Source organism: Salvelinus fontinalis, chromosome 19 (genome assembly GCF_029448725.1).
Source record: "Salvelinus fontinalis isolate EN_2023a chromosome 19, ASM2944872v1, whole genome shotgun sequence".
Lineage (NCBI taxonomy): Eukaryota > Metazoa > Chordata > Actinopteri > Salmoniformes > Salmonidae > Salvelinus > Salvelinus fontinalis.
In genome coordinates, this window is record NC_074683.1 from 52,388,646 (window position 1) to 52,397,476 (window position 8,831).

The window sequence follows — 8,831 nt, forward strand, 5'->3', positions numbered from 1 at the left end:
AGTCTAGTGGTTAGAGTCTAGTGGTTAGAGTCTAGTGGTTAGAGCCTAGTGGTTAGTGTCTAGTGGTTAGAGCCTAGTGTTTAGAGTCCAGTGGTTAGAGTCTAGTGGTTAGAGTCTTGTGGTTAGAGTCTAGTGGTTAGAGCCTAGTGGTTAGAGCCTAGTGGTTAGAGCCTAGTGGTTAGAGTCTAGTGGTTAGAGTCTAGTGGTTAGAGCCTAGTGGTTAAAGTCTAGTGGTTAGAGTCTAGTGGTTAGAGTCTAGTGGTTAGAGTCTAGTGGTCAGAGTGTTGGGCCAGTAACATGCAGGTAGCCTAGTGGTAAGAGTCTAGTTGTTAGAGTCTAGTGGTTAGAGTCTAGTGGTTAGAGCCTAGTGGTTAGAGTCTAGTGTTTAGAGTCTTGTGGTTAGAGTCTAGTGGTTAGAGTCTAGTGGTTAGAGTCTAGTGGTTAGAGCCTAGTGGTTAGAGCCTAGTGGTTGGAGTCTAGTGGTTAGAGTCTAGTGGTTAGAGACTAGTGGTCAGAGCCTTGTGGTTAGAGTCTAGTGGTCAGAGCCTAGTGGTTAGAGTCTAGTGGTTAGAGTCTAGTGGTTAGAGTCTAGTGGTCAGAGTCTAGTGGTCAGAGTCTAGTGGTTAGAGCCTAGTGGTTAGAGCCTAGTGGTTAGAGCCTAGTGGTTAGAGCCTAGTGGTTAGAGTCTAGTGGTTAGAGCCTAGTGGTTAGAGTCCCTGGTTAGAATCCAGGCTGCGTCACATCCGGCTGTGATTGGGAGTCCCGTAGGGCGGTGCACATTTGTCCCAGCGTCGTCCGGGGGTTTGGCCCGGAGGGTAGGGCCGTCATTGTCAAACAGAATTTGTTTGAGCCGATCAGAGTTGTTATGTGAGAGCAGTTTACTTGACAGTGACAAGCAGAAGGAAGCACTCTGGTATCACACATACTTTGTCCTGATAAGTTGGAATGCACTGTATCCTATAGTGAACAACAGCCCTGTGTACTGCTAACAGAGTGCTATCCAGTGTTGAAATACACTGAGTATACAAAACATTAAGAACACCTTCCTGATATTGAGTTGCACCCCCCCCCCCCCCCCCCCCACACACACACTTTTGCCCTCAGAACATCCTACATTTTTCGTTGGGTCATGGACTCTACAAAGTGTCGAAAGCGTTCCACAGGGATGCTGGCCCATGTTGACTCCAATGCTTCCCACAGTTGTGTCAAGTTGGCTGGATGTCCTTTGGGTGGTGGACCATTCTTGATACACACGGGAAACTGAAACTGAGTGTGAAAAACCCAGCATCGTTGCAGTTCTTGACACACTCAAACTGGAGCGCCTGGCACCTACTACCATACCCCGTTCAAAGGCACTTCAATATTTTGTCTTGTCCATTCACCCTCTGAATGGCACACATACACAATCCATGTCTCAATTGTCTGGAGTCTTAAAATCTTTATTTTACCCGTCTCCTCCCCTTAATCTACACTGATTGAAGTGGATTTAACAAGTGACATCAACAAGGGATCATAGCTTTTACCTGGATTCACCTGGTCAGTCCCATGTGGAAAGAGCAGGTGTTCTTAATGTTTTGTCCACTCATGTCAATGTCTGTTAATCCAAGTCATGTCAATGTCTGTTAACCCAAGTCATGTCAATGTCTGTTAACCCAAGGCATGTTACACATTCAAGTGTACAGAATATCTAGGCTACTTTATAACTAGTATTTTCTGAATTATAACAAATTACTAGGCTACTATAGACTACCTAATCACCCATGCAATTAGTTGTCCTGGCCATCGTTGTCATGCTTACAGTGTAACCCGGTATAGCCCAAGGCTGTATGCATTGTAACGCAGTGCCAACATTGACAGGAGCTGATAAAGAGATGGCAGGATAAATTAGAGGCTAGAGGCTCTGTCTATCTCTTGCATAGTGCACTAAATTTGACCGGAGTACTTTTGTCAAAAGTAGTGCACTACATAGGGAATATGGTGCCATAGGGCCCTGGTCTGAAGTAGTGCACTATATAGGGAATAGAGTGCTATTTGGGGGAGAGACTGTGAGTATATACACACTAAAACTGCTAACTACTCCACGCTATGAATTGTCCTCTTTCCACTGCAACAGAGCAGTTTCGGGGTGACGCATGTTATCGCCTGAAGGGCATTCTGAGGTGGCAGGCTAAGGGGCAGAACCTGTGGTGGTGCCGCGGGTGTAGGGGACGGGGCAGTGGCACTGGTAACCACACTACAGTGACCCGATGGGCGGAGTGGCAGAGCAGGATAGAAGGGCAGGACTGGCAGGGTGCGGTCTCGAGTGGCAACTGATCGCTTGGATCGCTCAAATTCCCAAATTTCAATTGAAAAAGCTAAGCGGGAAGTATGCGCCACCGAGAAGCAACTTTTTTGGAGTCCGGGACAAACGGACAAGAAGGACAAACGCCAGAACTAGCAGTGTTCCTCCTCGTTTGACATTGACAGCTCCTCAGTGGCAAACCACAGCATCAAGAAGACAATCTGCGACCACTGTTCACAACAGAAGATCGACTTTGAACCTATTTGTTTAAATAATCAGACTTTACAACTCCATGCCCATATCTATTGGGTCCCGACTGGAAGAAAGACGTTACAGTTACGCGGCAGCGTTTGGACAACACCGGACGCGGCAGAGACATTGAACTTTTACCCCGCTGCTGGTACCATAAAATGCATTCGGCTAAAATTGTTGTATTTTTGGGGGGAGCTTTTATGGACAGTTGCTGTGCGCAAGTATGATGTCGTGGATTAGACCGATACAATATTAAATATTCTGTCCTCTACCCCCCATCCTTTACCCCGTGGGGGGAACAAGAAGTATCCAGGGGGAGAGGGTAGCTTGAGACACCACGGCGACCTGTGCCACCTTCCCACTCCGCGTCGGAGTGCCCGGTCCGGCCGATCTGGGCGGGATGCGTCGCTCCGTTCTTGTGGGTCTCTTCATGGGGTGCACCCTGCTGCTCGCACCTGTAACGGAGAGCTGTGGACCGGGGAGGGGATATGGCAAGAGACGTCCGCCGAAGAAGCTCACACCCCTCTCTTATAAGCAGTTCAGCCCCAACGTTGCCGAGAAAACACTGGGAGCCAGTGGCAAACACGAAGGGAAAATAACGAGAAATTCAGAACGGTTCAAAGAGCTCACTCCCAACTATAACCCTGATATTATATTTAAAGATGAGGAGAATACCGCTGCCGATCGACTTATGACCCAGGTGAGAAGCAGGAAATGGGGTTTTAAAATGTCATCTGATGTTTGTTTTTTATCCCACTTTGACAGCTGTAGCAAGGTGACCCGATAAATCGCATTAGACGCGATGTTTATCGGTCGTTTTCAGAGCATCTGGTTTGCACTTTGTTAAATGTTTCAAAAACCATTACTTCAAACTTTATTGATTTTTGTTTCCTTCCGCGCTTTCTCTCTCCCGTATGTTTTGGTTCAATTGATTTCTGTTGACCGTTCAAAATTAGACTAGCCTACACGTCAATTATGCAATAATAGGCTAGGCTATAACTAGTCTACCTCCTCTAAATGTAGGTTATATTCCAACACTGTAACTAACCTTATTTTAGACTTTTAGGCGCGCTAACTTGTCTCCTGTTTGACAGCTAAATTAGACTGCACATGCACGTGGACATCAGCAAAATACAAAATGACGCGAATTTATTTGAATTGATAACCGGTTGAATTTTATTGATCCTAATATATATTTCACATCTATTTCAAAACATTTGCGAATTAACCCTTCAAATGCTCTTGTTATACATTTTGAACGGAGAGTGAAATTACGCACCTGCCATTACGCATGGATTATTTTTGAATAGTTTGCGGGGTTTTATTTGCAGACTTTTTCAGCGAAACCTCTGATCTCTTCTAAAGACAAAACCATAAAGAAACACAAGACATTTCATGTCAATAGTTATCTCTATTTTATTGGGAGGCAAACATACAGTAGCATAGCGCATCATGTGCAAAGCGAAAACATGTTTATAACCTACATGTCTACGTCACTTTGACCACTTGTGACAACAGCTCAAATCAAATCAAATTGTATTTGTCACGTACACATATTTAGCAGATGTTATTGCGGGTGTAGCGAAAAACTCAACAGCCTTTTATGTGTTTAGGATATATAGTCTTTTGTATTTAGTTGTTTCCCTGAGAGATTTTCATTCATCGTTGTATTACATTTAATGTATATATTTCATTATGTATAATTTTGTTTTAATTTATATAATTTAATTTGTTCTTCCTCTACTATGTAGTGTTTTCTCAAGTCTTTTATATTGTAATTAGTTCATATTTATGCCTACAGGCTTAGTCCTACCAATGCTTACATGTTATTGTTCTACATATTTTTGTTCTGTGTAAATGTTTATTTCTATGCTATCATTTTCTATCTGCGTTTTTCTCTGTCATAACCATCATGTCTGTTTGTTATCATCTTGTTCTTCTGTGGTTCCATGACAACCATTGTCTCTTACTCTAATATTCTATTATGTTAGTCATCCCTCTCTCTCCTCTCTCTCCTCTCTCTCCTCTCTCTCTCTCCTCTCTCTCCTCTCTCTCCTCTCTCTCTCTCTCTCTCTCTCTCTCTCTCTCTCAGAGCACTCACTAGCAGCTAAGACCGGGGGTTGTTTCCCCCAGCGTTGTTAGTCATCCCTCTCTCTCCTCTCTCTCCTCTCTCTCTCTCCTCTCTCTCCTCTCTCTCTCCTCTCTCTCTCCTCTCTCTCCTCTCTCTCCTCTCTCTCCTCTCTCTCCTCTCTCTCCTCTCTCTCCTCTCTCTCCCCCAGCGTTGTTAGTCATCCCTCTCTCTCCTCTCTCTCCCCCAGCGTTGTTAGTCATCCCTCTCTCTCCTCTCTCTCCTCTCTCTCCTCTCTCTCCTCTCCTCTCTCATCTCTCTCCTCTCTCTCCTCTCTCTCCCCCAGCGTTGTTAGTCATCCCTCTCTCTCCTCTCTCTCCTCTCTCTCCCCCAGCGTTGTTAGTCATCCCTCTCTCTCCTCTCTCTCCTCTCTCTCCCCCAGCGTTGTTAGTCATCCCTCTCTCTCCTCTCTCTCCTCTCTCTCCCCCAGCGTTGTTAGTCATCCCTCTCTCTCCTCTCTCTCCTCTCTCTCCCCCAGCGTTGTTAGTCATCCCTCTCTCTCCTCTCTCTCCTCTCTCTCCCCCAGCGTTGTAAAGACAAGCTGAACTCCTTGGCCATCTCTGTGATGAACATGTGGCCTGGGGTGACGCTGAGAGTGACAGAGGGCTGGGACGAGGACGGGCACCACTCAGAGGATTCCCTCCATTACGAGGGAAGAGCGGTGGACATCACCACGTCTGACCGGGACAGGAACAAATACGCCATGCTGGCTCGCCTGGCCGTGGAGGCCGGCTTCGACTGGGTCTATTACGAGTCCAAGGCCCACGTGCACTGCAGTGTCAAATCAGGTAGGGTGATGGGATGACACACACAGAACACAGCCCTGTATCATATGAGTGAGCCACCTTGCGTGGCAACATGCAGTACATGTGATTGAAGTGTCAGACGGCTCTGGCTCGTTCAGAGATGGTTTCTGTCTGTTGGTGAGAGACTAGAATTCGGCAGGTGACAGTGGTTGAGAGGTTGTAGAGCTATAGCCCATCGGTGTCAGGGGAGGACATGAGTCTGCAGGGGAAAGGGGTTAGGGGTAAGGTAGGATCTGGACCAGGGGTTCTGGGGTAGTAGTGTTTCACAGAACCCTCTTCGAAAAAAGGGTTCCAAAAGAGTTCTTCTGCTGCCTTTTTGGTTCCAGGTAGAAGCCTTTTTGGTTCCAGGTAGAACCCTTTTTGGTTCCAAGTAGAAGCCTTTTGGTTCCAGGTGGAAGCCTTTTGGTTCCAGGTAGAATCCTTTTGGTTCCAGGTAGAAGCCTTTTGGTTCCAGGTAGAAGCCTTTTGGTTCCAGGTAGAACCCTCTTTAGAAGGGCTGGAACTGAAATCATTTCGTTTCGTTCTGAACAGAACCATTATTTTTTCATTCCAACCATCAAAATAAAGTTCTAAACCGGTTTGAAACCCCCAAAAAGTAACGGTTTATATTACTCCTTTCTGTTCTTTAAAAAAAAATCTCGGACCTTTTTTACATTTGTGACCCGTTTCAGGAAACTAGGCGTATGTTGCGGGCCACTACTTCACAGGAGAACCGTTTGAACGTAAACCTTTATTTATTTATCAAAACTTGTACGCCATCTGTAAATATGAATAAAATTGTTAAATTACGAGTCTAGTGTGTTTAGCCACAGAAAAAGTCAGCAACCTTCCCGCTAGCCATGATTGGCTGAGATAATGAGCGGGCTGGACATGCCGAGAGATGAGTTTGGATTGGTCTGCCATATAGCACGAGTCTGTCTAATTGAGCTGGTCAGTATGTCGGGTAATCCTATGTCTAACGTGGCATATTTTTTAAAGTATCACGTAGTAAAACGGCGTAAGTGTTGCTCTCCACTTCCTGGAGGACCGAGTTTTGAAATCAGTGGAATTCGAGTATAAGTAGAGATTAAAATATATTCCAATACATGCATCCTGTTTGCAACAAGGCACTAAAGTAATATTGCCAAAAATTTGGCAAAATCTTATGTGTGGGGCAAATCCAATACAACACATTACTGAGTACCATTCTTCATATTTTCAAGCATATTGGTGGCTGCATCATGTTATGGGTCTGCTTATAATCGTTAAGGACTGGGGAGTTTTTCAGGATAAAAAATACACCTAATGGAGCTAAGCACAAGCAAAATCCTAGAGGAAAACCTGGTTCAGTCTGCTTTCCACCAGACACTGGGAGATGAATTCATCTCTCAGCAGGACAATAACTTAAAACACAAGGCCAAACCTATACTGGCGCTGCCGAGTTACAGTGTTGACTTAAATCTACTTGAAAATCTATGGCAAGACCTGAAAATGGTTGTCTACCAATGAAACACAACCAATTTGACAGAGCTTGAAGAGTTTTGAAAAGAAAAATGGGCAAATATTGCACAATTCAGATGTGGAAAGATTTGGAGACTTACCCAGAAAGACTCAACAGCTGTAATCGCTCTTAGAGACTTACCCAGAAAGACTCAACAGCTGTAATCGCTCTTAGAGACTTACCCAGAAAGACTCTACAGCTGTAATCGCTCTTAGAGACTTACCCAGAAAGACTCAACAGCTGTAATCGCTCTTAGAGACTTACCCAGAAAGACTCAACAGCTGTAATCGCTCTTAGAGACTTACCCAGAAAGACTCAACAGCTGTAATCGCTCTTAGAGACTTACCCAGAAAGACTCAACAGCTGTAATCGCTCTTAGAGACTTACCCAGAAAGACTCAACAGCTGTAATCGCTCTTAGAGACTTACCCAGAAAGACTCTACAGCTGTAATCGCTGCCAAAGGGGATTCTAACATTATCTAATCGAGGTAAGTCTACAAAGTATTGACTCAGTGGTGTAAATACTTATGGAAATTAGATTTGTTTTACATTTCTAAAATTACTAAATATGTTTTCTTTCACTTTGTCGTTATGGGATATTGTGTGTAGATGGGTGAGAGAAAACATATATTTAATCCATTTTTAATTCAGGCTGTAAAACAACAAAATGGGGAATAAGTCAAGGGGTGTGAATACTTTCTGAAAGCACTGTATGCCGACAGAGGAGCGCCTTCTATGAAGGAACTATGAATATCTGTGAACTTCCCTGCAAATTGTCTAGGTAGCCATTTGATTAGCTGTTCAGGAGTCTTATGGCTTGGGGGTAGAAGCTGTTTAGGAGCCTCTTGGACCTAGACTTGGCGCTCCGGTACCGCTTGCCGTGCGGTAGCAGAGAGAACAATCTATGACTAGAGTGGCTGGATTCTTTGACAATTTTTAGAGTCTTCCTCCGACACCGCCTGGTATAGAGATCCTGGATGGCAGGAAGCTCGTCCCCGGTGATGTACTGGACCGTACGCACCACCCTCTGTAGTGCCTTGCGGTCGGAGGCCGAGCAGTTTCCATACCAGGCAGTGATGCAACCCGTCAGGATGCTCTCGATGGTGCAGCTGTAGAACCTTTTGAGGATCTTAGGACCCATGCCAAATCTTTTCAGTCTCCTGAGGGGAAATAGTTTTATGTCGTGCCCTCTTCACAGAGAAGGAAGGCGGTTGTGTAGAACCCAGGGTATAACAGCATGTCGTCCTTGTAACTGTGGATCTAACATAGCGATCATAACTGTTGACATTATCAATGGCGTGGGTTTTCAGACGTGGAAATGTGAAGAGGACATTGGGACTCGGCTGTGTGGTTTGCTTTATGACGTCAAAGCTGTGTTTATTATAATCCTCAACGTCTCATCTTTAAACTCCTTTCAAGATATTAAACCATTCCCCTCACTCAGACAACAACAAATGCTCAAAAGTTGCCCAAATAGATGGAGGGATGGGGTTATTTACATTTACATTTAAGTCATTTAGCAGACGCTCTTATCCAGAGCGACTTACAAGTACATACATTCAGACTTTTTTGTAATGGCCCCCCGTGGGAATCGAACCCACAACCCTGGCGTTGCAAGCGCCATGCTCTACCAACTGAGCCACACGGGACCATCTTGTCAAGTTTATAACATCTGTCAGAGAAGTCAGTCTGTAGAGGATCTGTGATCTGTAGAGGATCCCAGAAGATGGAATCAGGATTTTCTCTGAGATGACAATTGTGGCGAGTGAGATGTGTACACTACTCTCTAAAGTATTTTTGTTTGTCTGTGTGGATTGTCTTGTTTTCACAAAGCTCTTATTACGTTTGAACCAGAGTAGTTGTCTGAAACAGTGTTAGTGGAGG

At 44.9% G+C, this 8,831-nt stretch overlaps 1 pseudogene; it reads left to right on the forward strand.

Annotated features, from left to right (window-relative positions):
- Positions 1 to 2,573: 2,573 nt before the first annotated feature.
- The window catches only part of LOC129816945 (indian hedgehog B protein-like), a 10,725-nt pseudogene continuing 4,467 nt past the window's right edge, over positions 2,574 to 8,831 (forward strand).